Source organism: Schistocerca cancellata, chromosome 6 (assembly GCF_023864275.1).
Source record: "Schistocerca cancellata isolate TAMUIC-IGC-003103 chromosome 6, iqSchCanc2.1, whole genome shotgun sequence".
In the NCBI taxonomy this organism is placed as follows: Eukaryota; Metazoa; Arthropoda; class Insecta; order Orthoptera; family Acrididae; genus Schistocerca; species Schistocerca cancellata.
The window spans coordinates 68,829,230-68,837,413 of NC_064631.1; the positions used below are offsets into that span (position 1 = coordinate 68,829,230).

At 47.1% G+C, this 8,184-nt stretch overlaps 1 pseudogene; it reads right to left on the bottom strand.

Annotated features, from left to right (window-relative positions):
- Nucleotides 1–7,120: 7,120 nt before the first annotated feature.
- Nucleotides 7,121–7,238, bottom strand: LOC126089826 (5S ribosomal RNA; annotated as a pseudogene).
- Between the last annotated feature and the right edge of the window lie 946 nt (nt 7,239–8,184).

Genomic DNA, 8,184 nt, shown 5'->3' on the forward strand with positions numbered 1-8,184 from the left:
GTGCATCGAGTGGCAAGAGAAAGAAAACAGATTCCGAAGAAGCCAGAAAAGCAAGTTACGGTAAATGGTTCAAATGGCTCTGACCACTATGGGACTTAACATCTGTGGTCATCAGTCCCCTAGAACTTAGAACTACTTAAACCTAACTAACCTAAGGACATCACACACATCCATGCCCGAGGCAGGATTCGAACCTGCGACCGTAGCGGTCACGCGGTTCCAGACTGAAGCGTCTAGAACCGCACGGCCACACCGGCCGGCTCGTTACGGTAAGACAGAACACTCAAGACCATTTCACATCGGTTGTGACGTATTGCTGCATGATGAAAAGCAAGGTGAGGGATAATAAAGAAGCTTGGCTCGCATTTCAAAGGACCTTGTGAATTAGTAAGGGTAGTATTGACTAATGTAGTAATCAAGGCAAATAAGAGCCAAGGATAAAAGGTGACCGCCAATCTATTGAAACCATACTACTAAAGAAAAGTACATGGTATAAATTTTAAGGAAAATAAATGTAATATGTTGATTAAGAGAGTCAAATGCAATGTCGAATGGTTGCAAGTAACGTAGTCCCTAAAAAACCAGTTAACAAGACCAACAGGCGACAGAAAAGAGGAACGCTTTATTGTGTAAAAGAAACTATGAAAACATTGTTCAGAAATTTGGACGAGGCGGATGCTGCTTATTGTAATACGTACATCGATATGATGGAGTCTAGGTAAGAACAACTGTAGAAGTTCGCTAAAGAGCAAGTGGCTGCAGTCATGGCAAAAATCCCTCATTTGCACTCCACATGACCAACATAGGGGAGCCATACAAACCCCCACACGATAACGCAGGTGTGCCAAGACCATCACACAAAGACGAAGCCCTTGCAACCGCACGCGAGGCCAGCAGACTTCACTACCACCGCCTGCCACCTGTTTGTACTGAGGACCGCCTCAGAACTCATGCGACAGGTGTCGTTTGTGCCGCTGGATGCAGACGACTGCACCCTGAACGCACGATAGCCGCAAGTAATTCCACTCCACATCTCGGGTGAGGCCCCGTGGCAGACATACCAAGTGCTCATTGTTTTTCTTTCCAGCCATGAATGTTATCTGCCTAAGGAGCTCCAAAGCGCGCCCAACTTTTCAACTTCCAATAACTACACTACTGCCCATTAAATTGCTACACCACGAAGATGACGTGCTACAGACTCGAAATTTAACCGAAAGGATGGCAACCCAGCTGTGATATGCAAATGATTAGCTTGTCAGACCATTCACACAAAGCTGGCGCCGGTGGCGACACCTACAACGTGCTGACATGAGGAAAGTTTCCAACCGATTTCTCATACACAAACAGCAGTTGACCGGCGTTTCCTGGTGAAACGTAGTTGGGATGCCTCGTGTAAGGAGAAGAAATGCGTACCATCACGTTTTCGACTTTGATAAAGGTCGGATTGTAGCCTATCACGATTGCGATTTATCATATCGCGACATTGCTGCTCGCGTTGGTAGAGATCCAATGACTGTCAGCAGAATATGGAATCGGTGGATTCAGTAGGGTAATACGGAATGCCGTGCTGGATCCTAACGGCCTCGTATCACTAGCAGTCGAGATGACAGGCATCTTATCCGCATGACTGTAACGGATCGTGAAGCCACATCTCGATCCCTGAGTCAACAGATGGGTACGTTTGCAAGACAACAATTATCTGCACGAACAGTTCGAAGACGTTTGCAGCAGCATGGACTATCAGCTCGGAGACCATGGCTGCGGCTACCCTTGACGCTGCATTACAGAAAGGATGGGGCACACAATGACGAACCTGGGTGCACGAACGGCAAAACGACATTTTTCGGATGAATTCAGGTTCTGTTTACAGTATCATGATGGTCGCATCCGTATTTCGCGACATCGCGGTGAACGCACATTGGAAGCGTGTATTCGTCATCGCCATACTGGCCCATCATCCGGCGTGATGGTATGGGGTGCCATTGGTTACACGTCTTGGTCACCTCTTGTTCGCATTGACGGCACTTTGAACAGCGGACATTACATTCCAGATGTGTTACGACCCGTGGCTCTATCCTTCATTAGATCCCTGCGAAACCTTACATTTCAGCAGGATAACGCACGACCGCATGTTGCAGGTCCTGTACGGGCCTTTCTGGATACATAAAATGTCCGACTGCTGCCCTGGCAAGCACATCTCTCACCAACTGAAAACATCTGGTCAATGGTGGCCGAGCAACTGTTTCGTCACAATACTCCAGTCACTAGTCTTGATGAACTGTGGTATCGTGTTGAAGCTGCAAGGGCAGCTGTATCTGTACACGCCATCCAAGCCCTGTTTGACCCAATGCCCAGGCGTATCAAGGTCGTAATTACGACCAGAGGTGGTTGTTCTGGGCACTGATTTCTCAGGATCTATGCACCCAAATAGCGTGAAAATGTAATCACATGTCAGTTCTAGTACAATATATTTGTCCAATGAATACCCATTTATCATCTGCATTTCTTCTTGGTGTAGCAATTGTAATGGCCAGTAGTGTAGTGAACCTCCCCCCGTGTACTTGCTCGGCCCCTGATAAAGGAACGGCCACCTGTCGACTCACAGGGTGAATGGACGAGGTCAGGCAGCCAGTTACCACATCGGCCGTCGACCTCGATCTATGCGAACGCGCTACCACCCTCCACTCACCCTGCTGTGAGGCCCGATGCGCCGGGTCGGGTGCATTAGAAAATGTCTCGGAGTCAGAGCCCATGGGCAAAACAAGCGACACCTGAGGTGTCCCATGCGACGCGCCAGATTCTCCGCCACCGCTACACCCCGAGGCAGCAGCCCGAATGTTGCTGACCGTAGCCAAAACACATGCAGCTGTTCGCAAACTGCGGCTAGCTCTTCCTGCATCGTCACACAGCATGCATACATCGTATCCATCCTAGCAAGACTCTCTGAAGAAGTGAACTATGAAAGCAGACAATCCTAGATATGCGACTTGCTACGCTTCTGATATGTCACCAATGGACGCTGATGCGTTAAAGAGCCACGCAGCTGGTTGTTCACTGAGCAACTGTTGCGCTATATACTGAATTTGCAATTACAAAGAAGCGAGATTAGCCCTTTTAAACAGAGAAACACATACGAAATTTAATACATATAGCACGAGGAAAATACAGAAAAAGATAAACACTTAACTTGCCGCTCTGTAGACGTGTGTCAGCCGAGAGCTGAAGCCTGGCTTACTGGCTTGCTAAACGATCGGGCGGTTGCTTTCAAAACAAAACAAATGAGCGACTATCGCCCTACAGAGTGAATGAATTCACACTTACAAAAACGCTAGATTAAACCTCTTAAACAGAAAAACACGCACGAAATTTAAAAAACATAGTAAGAGGAAGACATAGAAAACATAGACGCTTCACTTGTCGCTGGATGTATATCAGCCTGCAGCTGAACGTAAATATATGCAGAGCGTGGAATAGAAGAGTGATGCCTCATTAATTTGACTAGACTTACCTTTGAAACATATCACATCGAAACTAGATGACCTCAGAACAGTTTATACGAGAGTAGAAGAAATCGACAATTTCATACATAAGGAACAACTAGGCATGGAACGAGAAAGTCTGGTCTAACGATATTACGACATATGCAAGTTAAATTGTAATGATTTTATTTGGATTTTTTGTGTTGTTCCAAATGTAGTTGTTTCAGGTACTTCTGCGAGAAATTGTTTGATAAAGCCAGAGGAGTTAACTGTTGTCATTCCATTTGTGTGAGGAAAAATGTAATAAGTTCACCATAGACACCTCCATTGCTGCCTTTGCAAGCGGTAGAGAGAGGATGAAATATGATACATGAAAAACTTCCTAGAGAAACAGGTAACACAGTTGTCACAACAAAGGACAATGTACAAAATATTTTTCTTTCAGACTAGCACACACAAGCCAAGTTAAATTTTTATTGTATTAATGGCACTTTTGTGCAGTGCACGTTAATGTATTTTTGTGTCAAGGTGTCACGCCCGGGGAATACTCTACTTAATGTTAGTGTTTAGGCGTCGCAATTCTGATGAAGTTTCTTGGCAGACACACATGTGTGTTTCACCAGGCGACACAAGGGCGAACCGGAAAAATCGAAAAAAATAACGCGTTTTGAGACAGATTACTCCCAGTTACCACTCGAAGGCCTGCCAAGGCCACAATGCATGTTTAGCAGTCTTCAGAATTCGAAAGAGGCACTAAACCAATGCCAAGCGCATGATAGAAATAATAAATCTTTGAATCTTGGCCAGGAGGCGAAAAGATAAAGACCATCGTGTCGGGACAGAATGTACTAGAAAAATAATGAAACAAGTCGCGCGCAACCAGATCTGAGTGGAAAAAGGCTCTTAAGAAGAGAGTAGGGAGACAGAAATAGGAAATCAAATCAGTAATGGAGTAATGCAGTAATGAAGTAGCAGAGTATCAACGAAGGCACAAGCAACTTGGACGGCAGCAACTACTAAGGGACAGTAGTACTTTGTCCACGAGAAGACAGTATTACTCTGGGTGATGCAACTACAGATGACAGTTACGTAGCAAATTTATAAATGCCTGATATATGTCTGACTGATTAGTGTTGAACAGAGACAGTCGGTATTCGTCCCATTTAGCAATGCAGTGGATTTTATTTGCTAGTAGGGACAAGTATCTGAATAGCACTTGTCTCTGTGAATTAAACAAAGCGGACAGTGGTGCAATAATAAGGCCAAGTGCCAACTGAGATAGTAGTTAGGCCAAATTGCCTGTTATTCAGTATATGGCAGAAGAAGTGACAGTAACTGCAGTTTTCTCTAGTCTAGGCACCCCAGGTAGTGCGTTTTACGTTGTTTAGAACATTCTTCATATTAGGAAACTAGTGGGAGAAGTTTCAAAAACAAAAATTCGGTATCAGGTGTAACTCATGTGTATTTGATAGTAGATTTGTTGTTTATACACCTCACATATAAATATGGCTAATGATAAATAAACTTGCTTGATGAGCTCATATCATCTCACTTCTTTGGCCGATCACTATCCCTGTGAAGCATCTTCTTATGTTTCCCTGCACCAGCCCTAAAACAACCAAGGAAGTAACTGGGGTAAACGCAGAGAACAATATCGTCGTCAACGTCTTGACTGCGGCACTTGGGCCACAACAAATCTACACTCCTGGAAATGGAAAAAAGAACACATTGACACCGGTGTGTCAGACCCACCATACTTGCTCCGGACACTGCGAGAGGGCTGTACAAGCAATGATCACACGCACGGCACAGCGGGCACACCAGGAACCGCGGTGTTGGCCGTCGAATGGCGCTAGCTGCGCAGCATTTGTGCACCGCCGCCGTCAGTGTCAGCCAGTTTGCCGTGGCATACGGAGCTCCATCGCAGTCTTTAACACTGGTAGCATGCCGCGACAGCGTGGACGTGAACCGTATGTGCAGTTGACGGACTTTGAGCGAGGGCGTGTAGTGGGTATGCGGTAGGCCGGGTGGACGTACCGCCGAATTGCTCAACACGTGGGGCGTGAGGTCTCCACAGTACATCGATGTTGTCGCCAGTGGTCGGCGGAAGGTGCACGTGCCCGTCGACCTGGGAAGGGGCCGCAGCGACGGACGGATGCACGCCAAGACCGTAGGATCCTACGCAGTGCCGTAGGGGACCGCACCACCACTTCCCAGCAAATTAGGGACACTGTTGCTCCTGGGGTATCGGCGAGGACCATTCGCAACCGTCTCCATGAAGCTGGGCTACGGTCCCGCACACCGTTAGGCCGTCTTCCGCTCACGCCCCAACATCGTGCAGCCCGCCTCCAGTGGTGTCGCGACAGGCGTGAATGGAGGGACGAATGGAGACGTGTCGTCTTCAGCGATGAGAGTCGCTTCTGCCTTGGTGCCAATGATGGTCGTATGCGTGTTTGGCGCCGTGCAGGTGAGCGCCACAATCAGGACTGCATACGACCGAGGCACACAGGGCCAACACCCGGCATCATGGTGTGGGGAGCGATCTCCTACACTGGCCGTACACCACTGGTGATCGTCGAGGGGACACTGAATAGTGCACGGTACATCCAAACCGTCATCGAACCCATCGTTCTACCATTCCTAGACCGGCAAGGGAACTTGCTGTTCCAACAGGACAATGCACGTCCGCATGTATCCCGTGCCACCCAACGTACTCTATAAGGTGTAAGTCAACTACCCTGGCCAGCAAGATCTCCGGATCTGTCCCCCATTGAGCATGTTTGGGACTGGATGAAGCGTCGTCTCACGCGGTCTGCACGTCCAGCACGAACGCTGGTCCAACTGAGGCGCCAGGTGGAAATGGCATGGCAAGCCGTTCCACAGGACTACATCCAGCATCTCTACGATCGTCTCCATGGGAGAATAGCAGCCTGCATTGCTGCGAAAGGTGGATATACACTGTACTAGTGCCGACATTGTGCATGCTCTGTTGCCTGTGTCTATGTACCTGTGGTTCTGTCAGTGTGATCATGTGATGTATCTGACCCCAGGAATGTGTCAATAAAGTTTCCCCTTCCTGGGACAATGAATTCACGGTGTTCTTATTTCAATTTCCAGGAGTGTATATTGATAGCTGAAACTTGTGCTGGGATGTGACACGTCGTTAGTTTTGTAGTATGGGTACTGTGGAATAAGAAAATATGCAGTCGAACTAAAAGTTTTTCACATCATTTATAAACTATGAGTGGAAATTGCCGTAACGTGGGCCTCTGTAGTACTGAATGTAGGGTTACCAGATGGAACATTTTTGAAATAGGCCTTTTATGAACGAAAAGGAAGACAATTCTTGAAAAGGAGAAATCTTTAAAAATTGAGGGAAAGATTGAAATTTTATTATTTTATGATCTTTAAAAATGTAACTGTAAAACAATTGACTGGATGTAAAAAAAAAGAAATCCACTCCGGCTTCAGGCCACGAGTGGCCTACCGGGACCATCCTCGGAGGAGGATGCGGATAGGAGGGGCGTGGGGTCAGCACACCGCTCTCCCGGTCGTGACGATGGTATGCTTGACCGAAGCCGCTACTATTCGGCCGAGTAGCTCCGCAATTGGCATCACGAGGCTGAGTGCACCCCGAAAAATGGCAACAGCGCATGGCGGCCTGGGTGGTCACCCATCCAAGTGGCGACCACGCCCGACAGCGCTTAACTTCGGTGATCTCACGGGAACCGGTGTATCCACTGCGGCTAGGCCGTTGCCAAATGACAGGTTAAGCCTTTGAAAATAAATTTTACCAGTGTCATTCCATTAATAGTGTGGTGTCACCGTCAGAGACCACACGTGCTAGGTGGTAGCTTTAAATCGGCCGCGGTCCATTAGTACATGTCGGACCCGCGTGTCGCCACTGCCAGTAATTGCAGACCGAGCGCCACCACACGGCAGGTCTAGAGAGACGCACGATCACTCGCCCCAGTTGTACGGACGACTTTGCTAGCGACTACACTGACGAAGCCTTTCTCTCATTTGCCGAGAGACCGTTAGAATAGCCTTCAGCTAAGTCCATGTCTACGACATAGCAAGGCGCCATTAACCATTTCTAGAGAGAGTCTCACTTGTATCATCAAGAATGCTGTATACAAATGATGGATTAAAGTTAAGTATTCCAGCAGCTACGTACTTTTCTTTATAGCATTCATTACGTATCCTGTTTCAGACCTAGCGCCACCTGCGTGAGTTGACGCGTGCATTTCGTCCTCCTCTTGCAACACAGTATTGGCTCTTCTGCCAACACTACAAATAGTCTGTGGCAAGGGCCGGTTCCTTTCTGTAGTCCTCTGACATGTTATTCAGCTAAAAACGCTTTTAGCCTTCACATTGTGGCTTGGAATGGAGATATGGAACTGGTATCCTTGAAAAGAACTGAGTTAAATCTGTTTCTGTGTTATGATTACCTGAACTGATGCACTTCTGCAAAATGCAGAACTGATCAAACAGTTTGGAATCATGAATATTAAAACTCTTGGATTGGAGGTATTCTATGCTCAGAAATACACTAAGGTGAAGACATGGAATAATGATGACGATAGAATCGCAATCGCAAGGTGTAAAAGGACAGCGCATTAGCGTTGGTCATTTGTATTCATGTGATACACGTAAAAAATGTTTCCGACATGCTTATGACCGCACGACGGGGGTTAGCAGATTT